Source organism: Aotus nancymaae, unplaced genomic scaffold (genome assembly GCF_030222135.1).
Source record: "Aotus nancymaae isolate 86718 unplaced genomic scaffold, 86718_ANA_hifiasm-v0.15.2.pri h1tg000062l, whole genome shotgun sequence".
Taxonomy (NCBI): Eukaryota; Metazoa; Chordata; class Mammalia; order Primates; family Aotidae; genus Aotus; species Aotus nancymaae.
Window position 1 is genome coordinate 9,035,255 of NW_026988476.1, and position 9,762 is coordinate 9,045,016.

The 9,762-nt window shown below is 41.1% G+C and overlaps 1 pseudogene; it reads left to right on the forward strand.

Annotated features, from left to right (window-relative positions):
* Positions 1 to 2,176: 2,176 nt before the first annotated feature.
* Positions 2,177 to 3,595, forward strand: LOC135270395 (keratin, type II cytoskeletal 8-like; annotated as a pseudogene).
* The last annotated feature ends 6,167 nt before the right edge of the window (positions 3,596 to 9,762 follow it).

Genomic DNA, 9,762 nt, shown 5'->3' on the forward strand with positions numbered 1-9,762 from the left:
TCCCATCATAACCAGTCCCTCCGACCCCACATTCATAAACATAAATAAATAAAATAAAATCAGGCTCCCTAAACTACTTTTCTTCTGAAATCTGTCAAGGTTGACTGATGACCTCACCAAGTCCAGCAACTTTTCCTTAACCCTTTTTTTCCAAGGTCTGTCTATTCTATTCAATACTGACTACCACCTTCTCAAAATGCTTTCTCCTGTTGGATTCCAGGACACTACATTTCTCTGACTTTCCTTCTCCCTTTACAACTCCAGGACATATATTCTCTGTCGAGTACTATATACTTCTATTATGTAAGTGAGTACAGTATTGACCACAAGTATGTATATTTTTTTCTTTAAAGAAAGGAAGCTATTACAAGGACAATGGAATGACTAAGAAGAAGGACAATGCACTTTTTGGCCAATTACACCTTTGTGTGATGTCTGCAAAGCACAGCCCATTCTCAGTAGCTAGATGTGTGGTTTGAAAGAGAACTTGGAGACTCACAGGATATAGGAGACATCTGGCCTTCTGAGACCAGTTGGGTGCATTCCAAGTACCTCCTGAGCCCCCAGCAGGCCTACTAACAAATATGACCTAGGGTAGACTACACTGATTCATAGCCTTTTCCAGTAACTTACTTGTTTTTAACACTGTCATTTACTGTGTCTAAGATTTCTATTCAACAGACTTTTTAAAAAAGTTTTCAACTGTGAAACCATAAGGATATGCTCTGATCATTGTTTGAAATTATCATGTGTCAGTTTGACCAAAATTATACACTCTAACCAAGTATATTCTTAATATTACAATTACAAATGTTTTGTCCTTTATTTAGATATTCAAGTAAGCAGAGGAAGCCACGTTCTCTAAAAGCAATTAGAGGAAGCTTGTTGAAAAGATCATTTTGGTTGTTTTCATTCTTTTATGAAATGTCATTCTGTTATAAAATGTCATTCTGTTTATTTCATTCTCTAACAAGCTTCATTCTGTTAGTCAGATATCTCAGAACTCAAACTAAGAACTTTAAAGCAAATTAGGAAGTTGACTGTGAAAACATGATGCTCTGCATAGCACACTGATGGCCTCTGTTTAGAGTTGTTTTGTTTTCATTTTGTTTTAATAATGAAGGTCAATTAAGCCATGAAATGATAACCCAAAAGAATCCCCTATGAAAGATCCCAGGAAGGCCCAGAAGACGTGATAAATTCAAAGGGAAGAGCTCTACTGGCCATCTAGAGTGAGTGGAAAAGACAGGCAGTAAATATCCTAAATCCACCTCACTATCAGCCTGCATTCTTCTACCTTTCTGGTCCTCTCTGAAGACGGTTAGTTGATACCATTAACTTCTTAAGGTTTTTTTTTCTTTTTATGTACATACGTATGTATGTATTTATTTATGTTAGAGATGGGTCTTGCTATGTTGCCCAGGCTGGAGGGCAGTGGCTATTCACAGATGCAGTCATAGCACACTATAGTCTCCAATTCCTCGGCTCAAGTGATCCTTCTGTCTCAGCCTCCCATGTGAGCTTATTGTTTCTTCTGTAATAATCCGTACTGTCCTTTGACTTAGAAATTCTGCAGTCTCATTTGGAGAATGGGATATGAGTAGATAATAAAAGTGGAACAAAAGTTCTCTTCCACAAATACATTTTGTGATTATAATAATTTCTGTCATTTCTGAATGCTTACTCCATAACAGACACTGTGTGAAGCACTTTGTAGACATTATCTCATGTGATCACAACTATTCTACATGGTAGTATTGCCCTCAATTGATTGACAAGAACCTGTGACTCAGAAGTAAAAAGAAAAAACTTGCCTATTCCCTAGAAGGCAGATTCCAAAAAAAAAGAATAAGTGAATAAAAAGAAACTTGCCTAGGAAGTAGCTGAGCCAAGATTCCCAGTCTGCATATTTTTACTCTGAAAGAACATGAATTTCCCAACTAAATTAATATTGCTGTTCACCATATTTCTGATGTATAATCACTGGACATTGGAGTAGACACACATTTTTAGCACCCTAATCTAGACAAGGAACTTTAAATGCTCACCATCCCAGGCTGAGTGTATCTCAGCACGTTAGGAACCAGCAGGGAAGTTAGGACCACTAAAATAAATAACTGGGCCAAGAAGCACTCCTTCTGGAATCTCCACCTGGTTTAGCCCTCCTGCCTCCACTATGTCCATCAGGGTGAACCAAAAGTCCTACAGGTGTCCACCTCTGACCCCGGGGCCTTCAGCAACCACTCCTCTCGAGTGGGCCCAGTGCCTGCATCAGCTCCTCGAGCTTCTCCCAAGTGGGCAGCAGCAGCTTCTAGGGTGGCCTGGGCAGAGGCTATGGCAGGGCCAATTGCATAGAAGGCATCACCACTGTCATGGTCAATCAGTCTGCTAAGGCCCCTTGACCTGAAGGTGGACCGCAACATCCAGGCCGTGCGCACCTAGGAGAAGGAGCAGATCAAGACCCTCAACAAGAAGTCTGCCTCCTTCATTGACAAGGTATGGTTCCTAGAGCAGCAGAACAAGATGCTGGAGACCAAGTGGAATGTCTTGCGGCAGCAGAAGATGGCTCAGAGCAACATGGACAACATGTTCTAGAGTTACATCAACCACCTTTGGCGGCAGCTGGAAACTCTGGGACAGGAGAAGCTGAAGCTGGAGGCAGAGCTTGGCAACATGCAGGGGCTTGAGGGGAACTTCAAGAAAAAGTACCAGAATGAGATCAATAAACTTACAGAGATGGAGAATGAATTTGTCCTCATCAAGAAGGATATGCATGAAGCCTACACGAACAAAGTAGAGCTGGAGTCTTGCCTGGAAGGGCTGACTGACGAGATCAACTTCCTCAGGCAGGTATATGAAAAGGAAATCTGGGAGCTGCAGTCCCAGATCTTGAGTACATCTGTGGTGCTGTTCATGGACAACAACCACTCCCAGGACATAGCCAGCATCATCACTGAAGTCAAGGTGCAGTACCAGGACATCACCAACTGCAGCCAGGCTGAGGCTGAGAGCATGTACCAGATCAAGTATAAGGAGCTGCAGGTGCTGGCTGGGAAGCACGGGTATGACCTGTGGCATACAAAGACTGAGATCTCCAAGATGAACTGGAACATCAGCAGGCTCCAGGCTGAGACTGAGGGCCTCAAAGACCAGAGGGCTTCCCTGGAGCAGTGTGGGGAGATGGCCATTTAGGATGCCAACACCAAGCTGTCTGAGCTGGAGGCCACCCTGCAGCAGGTCAAGCAGGACCTGGGCGGCAGCTGCGCGAGTACCAGGAGCTGTGAACATCAAGCTGGCCCTGGACATCTAGATCGCCACCTACAGGAAGCTGCTGGAAGGTGAGGAGAGCCAGCTGGAGTCTGGGATACAGAACATGAGTATCCATAGAAAGACAACCAGCATCTATGCAGGTTGGCTGAGCTCGGCCTATGAGGGCCTCACAAGCCCTGGCTTCAGCTACGGCCTGGGCTCCAGCTTTGGCCCTGGCACAGGCTGCACCAGCTCCACTAGCTTCACCAGGGCGGTGGTTTTGAAGAAGATGGAAACCTGCGATGGGAAGCTGGTGTCCAAGTCCTCTGATGTCCAGCTCAAGTGAACAGCCACAGCAGCCCCTCCCAGCCTACTTTCTGTGGCTGCCCCAGAGCCCGAGAGGGAGGCCACTGTGCAGGGGAGCACAGGGAATAGGAGACCCACCTGAGGCATAGCCCTAGCCCTCAGCCCACCCACAGGGGAGTTTACTGCCTGGGGACCCCCCACCCCCACCTTGCCCATGCCTCCAGCTACAAAACAATTCAATTGCTTTTGTGTGTGTGTGTCCAAAATAAAACCTCAGCTAGCTCTGCCAAAAAATAAATAAATAAACTGAGGACAAACAGCCTTACTTCTCCCCTTCTATGGATAATGGCCCCCACTGTTTATTACAAGATGTGACTTGCTTTAGTAATCAGAGAAAGATCAATTGGGAAAGAATGGGAAGCAGTGTTACATTTTGAAGAGACACTTTAACGGTATAATTTTCTGTGAAAACCTATTCCTGTAAGCAGGAATTGGAATGTGTTGCTTACTCTCATAATCATTAAAACCATGAAATAAATATATATTTTATAAACCTACAGGCCAGATCAGTCTCCATCTTCAATTCTAGGCACTCCCACTAATGCCAGTAAAAAGAAAATTAATATATGCCTTAATTAGACCAAAATTATTATTTCTAAAAAATAAATCTAAAATTGATTTGTGTGTGGGCTGTATGAGTGTGTGTTTTAAAGGCATAATGAGGTCATATTTTCTCAAATGTGCACATTTTTGGCACAAGCAAGTCTAGCAGAAGTCTCTTAAGACCATAACTTAGTCGATTATACAATTATTAAAGATTGACCTTTTCTGTTGAGTTTAATAAACTGAAAATTGCATTTTTAACCTTGGCTGATATACTGTCAGATGTCAGTCATCTTTTTTATATCTACCTGAAATAGACTATAAATTAAGTTGGTCCAAAAACTAATTTATTAGTCCAGCAGAGGGGCAAAAATAGCCAATGATAATGAAGAAAGACTTCAAGGAAGATTCATTCTGAAGTCATGTTAAGAAGATGGCAATGGCAATGAGAATGATGACTGATTTACAGACACAGTCATGAGAACTACTGGGGGAGGGGAATTCCTGTAGCAGGGCCTTGAAGCCCCTGTAACTTGCATGTAATATAAACATACACTCAAAGCCCAGTGAAGACCGCCACACACCAGACACAATGCCAACAGTGTGAAACGCATATTCTCAAGCCAAATTATATCCTTCAAAAATCCATCACTAAGCTTAAAACACTTTTTACAATTGTCTATTGTTCCACTGTATCATTTTCAATGTAAAAATTTTGTACATATCTCCCTTACCCATCAACTGACTATTTCCATTTCAAACAGAATCTATTTGCTGCACAGTATTTCATGTGTTAGGAAAAGTAAACATCTCCATTAATTTTATAAAATAAGCATCTCTGTAATGCCTCCTTTGTTTTATTCATACCATTTTTTCTTCCTATTTCCTTTTTAAGGACATTATTCAGCTTGTAAAAGATTTTCTAGTGAATAAACTTGTGACCTCTGCTTTTCCCACAAGCTTAAGACAATGTGGTAAGATATTTCTGTGGGTTGAAGCTACTTTTATGAAATGTTGGACTAATGAGTAAGTTCAATCAATTCTGTAAAACAGCTAGTCAGTTCTGATAGGAGGATTATAATCAATAAAACAAATTGGACACACATTCCACTCCAGGCACTGGTGCAAGGTGTCCCATTGACTTCAGAACAGAAGCCAGACTCTATCCTCAAGGAGCTTAGAGTCCTGGGGTAGGAACCAAATGTGTGCAAATGACTGTGAGATGTAAATGTGTATATATACAAGTGTATGATACATATATGTGTGCAGATATGTATATATTATGTAGGTGTGTATGCATGTATGTATATACTTGCATAGATTTCCTTGCTCTGACCACCAAGTGCCCAAGGACAGCAACATCTCAATAGCAATAAAGCACACCACGCACACAAATCTTGACTTTTGAATGCCACTTCTCCATTTAAAAAAACAAAAACAAAAACAGGACAGCTTAGACAAATGGCTGATTCCAGGGTGGCTAGGGGCAAGGAAAGAAAACGTGCCTGTGCACATCTGGGTACATCAGGTTCGGGAAGCTGTCACTGGTCAAATCTGGGACAACTTGAGCATCAAAATAAATAATTATTGTAATGGATTATAATGCATCGATGTAAGTCTCTAAGTATACACACTGATATTAATACACATGTACATATACACATACATACATCTTTATATACTGTAGAATGGGAAATAATAATGGAATAAGAAAATCACCAGTTGGCAAACTGTTATGCTAACAATTAACTCAGGCAAGAAACATCAATGGAAGCTAAAACTGGTAGATAAAAGTGGCGTGAGCAGATTTTACAGTCTCCAAATGACTTTCCACAAAATACCTATCACTACAAAGGGAAAGAAAGATAGGTTTGCAGCAGAAAAAACTGGCAGACATAATCTTAACTAGGGGATCAGTGTTAACTTCTCCAGCGATGAGACAAGTAGACAAACAACTGCCATCGGAGAGGATGAAATAAGAACACAGCATCACTTCTGTGAAACTGTGGCCAAAAATTCTGGATCTTATCATGAGGAAACATCAAACAGACCCAAATTGGCCTTTAATCTTCACAACTGTTCAAAGTCATGGAAAGTAAAAAGACTAAAGAATTGCTTCAGGTTTGAAGTTTGAGCCACATTAAAGCTGGGTTTAAAGTCCTGTCTTACATCATATCCCATTGTTATAAAGGAAGCTAAAATGGAGTCTCTGAGGGAAGGATATATGTGAGTCATTTATACTATTTAACTTTTCTGTAAATTTGAAAATGTTTCAAAATTAAAATTATAAAATGAGGTAATGAGTAAAAGCACTTGCTGTAAGGGTAATGCAAGTAAAGTTAGGTGGGGTTAGGAGCTAGAGAATTCCATTTCCATAGTAACAGCCCAGGTCTGCCTTCAGCATTACTGTATCTTGAGAGCCCAACCCAGTCCTTCACATAATTGGCATATGTTGAATGAATTCATTGGTTAATTGAGCAGAGAGAAGGGGAGGTGTCAGCCAGGAAAGGCTTCATGTAAGAAAAAGAGGAGACGAGGGGGCAGTCTAAGCATGTGAAAATGAACAGGGAAAGTCACAGAAGAAAGCAGGCAGCACATGAAGCAGCAGGTGTTTGGAGTAGACAGAAAGTTTTTAGAACACAGGAGGAATGATGATTGGAAAAGTAGTTCATACAACATAAGAAATAACCTACAATGTCAGGGTGAGGTGAGGAAGGAATACTCATTTTAGAAGGCAATTGAAAAAGCTTGTTAGCCCTTTCTAAGCAAAGTCCATTTAATATTTTTTTTCCACCTTTGCTCTAATAGAGGTACCAATGCCCAATAGTGGATCCAAAGAAGGAAGAATACAAGCAAAGAGGGTTAGTCTGCCAGTTAAATGACAATTCCCCCAGGGAATTCTACAGGACTATGTTCCATAAGACCCTATGTTAGTGTTTTGTGATGGAATAATTTTGAATTGGGCTAAATTAACCATATTTTTCTCCTAAATGACTCCTTACTGGGATATTCCAAAAGGAAGAGAATATGCAATTTGACCCAAATTGACCTCACTACCATTCCTCACTCCATCTCCAACCACCCAGAAATTCTAGAGGAACTGCAAAAGCACACTGTGGTTGAGCAAATGGAAAAAGGCTTATGCCAGGTATTTGTGAACAGCCAGCTCGACCCTGCAAGGCATGTAAGGACTTTAAGTGAAATCAGAGATGAAGTATAAAGTGACTGAACCCAAATGGTGGCAGAGGAGCAGGGCCCTGCACATCATAACTTGCCTACTTCTTTCTTTCAAGCTCTGTCAGTTTCTATGTAAACAGTCACACACACAGATTGTAAGGATAAAGTCAAGCCCTCCCAAGGGCTCACATGAGTCGACCTCTTTGTGGCACTGTGCTAGCTGTGGCCTGGTTACCATGGATATTAAAAGAGAGGAAGCTTGCAAGAAAACATTGATTCATAAACGGGGAAGGGTAGTGCCTATGGCAGTTGGGGTGTAAAATCAGGCAAAAAAAAAAAAAGAAGAAATGAGTGGGGAGAGATTGAGAGGCCAGTTTGACAGAGGCTCAAAGTGCCGCAGACTTGTACTCATTCTCTCTGTACTCATTCTACCAACACCGACAAGAACACCTTCTTCAGTGAATGTTCACATTCAGGGTCTGGTGACTCTCACTGACAGAGATACAAACACTCAGCCCAGAAGGGGGAATGACTGATGATGTCTATGGAATTGAAATTCAGCAGTGCATAAAGTATGCACAGTGCCTCTTCAGTGACCATATTGGACAATTACCAAGTTGAAAGATACATAAGTACCATGTAAACTTTTCAAACATTCAAGGAGTAAATAGCTCTTTCCTGCACAACCGTAGTTCTTCCTATGACAGGAAGGAGAAGGCAGCAAGAACTGGTAGCAGCAAAATGCAAGAGATAAATGAAGAAAAAGTGAGAAGGTCCTTAAGGTTTCTCCTTCAGGCACCATGGAGCAGAAAAGAGGGAAGATGTGAAATGGAGAAGGGAGGAAGTCTGCACTTGCATGCAATTAATTTTTTGAAAAGGTATAAGATGTCCCTCTGTGATTCTCAAACTTCAGTTTGTTCAGAAGTTCCCTGGGTGGTTTGATAAGAAAGATTGCAGGCTTTCACATTCCATAAGGTTAGGACTCACTAGGTTGAGGTATACACTCAGAAATCTGAAGGATAAAAAGATCTTCAGGTGATAATGATGCCAGTGTCCATGGACCACAGTGTTATAAATCCTGGGCTCTGACAATCCAGTAAAAGTCATTTTGGGCTGAGACTAATGAGTCCATGACTGAGTGAGCCAAAACTGATGAGCAGGCTAACAGAAGGCTCCTAGTACAGGTGACCGGAAAGGGGTAAAATATAATCTCTTTGTCATCTTTGCATGGGTCTATGTCAAGGTCTTGCATATTAATGGAGAAATATAGACAGATATAGATACATGGGGAAGGAAGGAATCCTCTTTAGTTAAGAGAAGTATTGAATGGGAGAAGAAATGTAATATAGTCCAGGTCTTGATGTTATACAGTTGAATCCGAGAAATTAATACATAAACCACCCTAATTATTTAAAAAATTGAGCTAAAATAAACTCTTACAATGAGGGCCTCTATTCCAAAGGGTCAGTCACATGTGTCCCCTTACAGCCATGTCCTGGAGGCAGTGACATACTGAGGTGAAAGCCCCACAAGAACTTGTGAGTGTGTATATCTTTACAAGGTGGTGATCTTATTCCTGTCAAATAAATGACCAGAGGGTGATTCCTCGGTCAGATGGTACTTTGTTTTTAATCTCTTTAGAAATCTCCATACTGTTTTCTATAATGGTTGCACCAAACTACCTTCCCATCAACAATGTACAAATGTTTCCTTTTCTCCACAGCCTCAACAACATTTATCTTTTGACTTTTCAATAGCGGCCATCCGAACAGGTGTGTAAAAAGAGTAACTTTGTGAGGTGATGGATACGTTAATTTGTTTCACTATAAGTATCCCCTATCATCTTGTTGTATACTTTAAATACAGGGAATAATTTTGTTAAGCCCTGCATGACAGTCAATCTGCCTGGTTTCAAATCTGGTTCTGAAACTTCCTTGCTGTGTGGCTTTGGACAAATTAGGTCATGCAACAATCTGAATCACAACTTTTTTTAATAAGGGGATTTTAATATAGGGAATTGGTTGTACAGATTTTGGAAGGGCTAAAGAAGAAAAAGGAGGACAGGTGCTGTAGGACTAAGGAGGAAAAAGAACTGACACCTAACGATTAGAAGCTGTTAAACCCTCTAGACTGGAACACTTTAGCAGCACCTGCTACTGTGCTGTTGGAGAAACATCTCAGTTGGTTCTGCATCTATCAAAAAGGTCCTATGGTGACCGGGGTTGGAACCACAGAAAAGATGTTGACTTGGCCCGAGCTTCAGGACTTCAGAATCTCTCTACCTTTGCTGTCATAACAGCAAACAACCACCACACTATTAGTGTCAAAAGCAGGAAACTTCTCTCAGTCCACTTTTGATCTTCAAACAGGAACTTCAGACTCCCATTAGCATAATTGAAAAGTAAGCCAGCTAGCAATGGAAGCTGG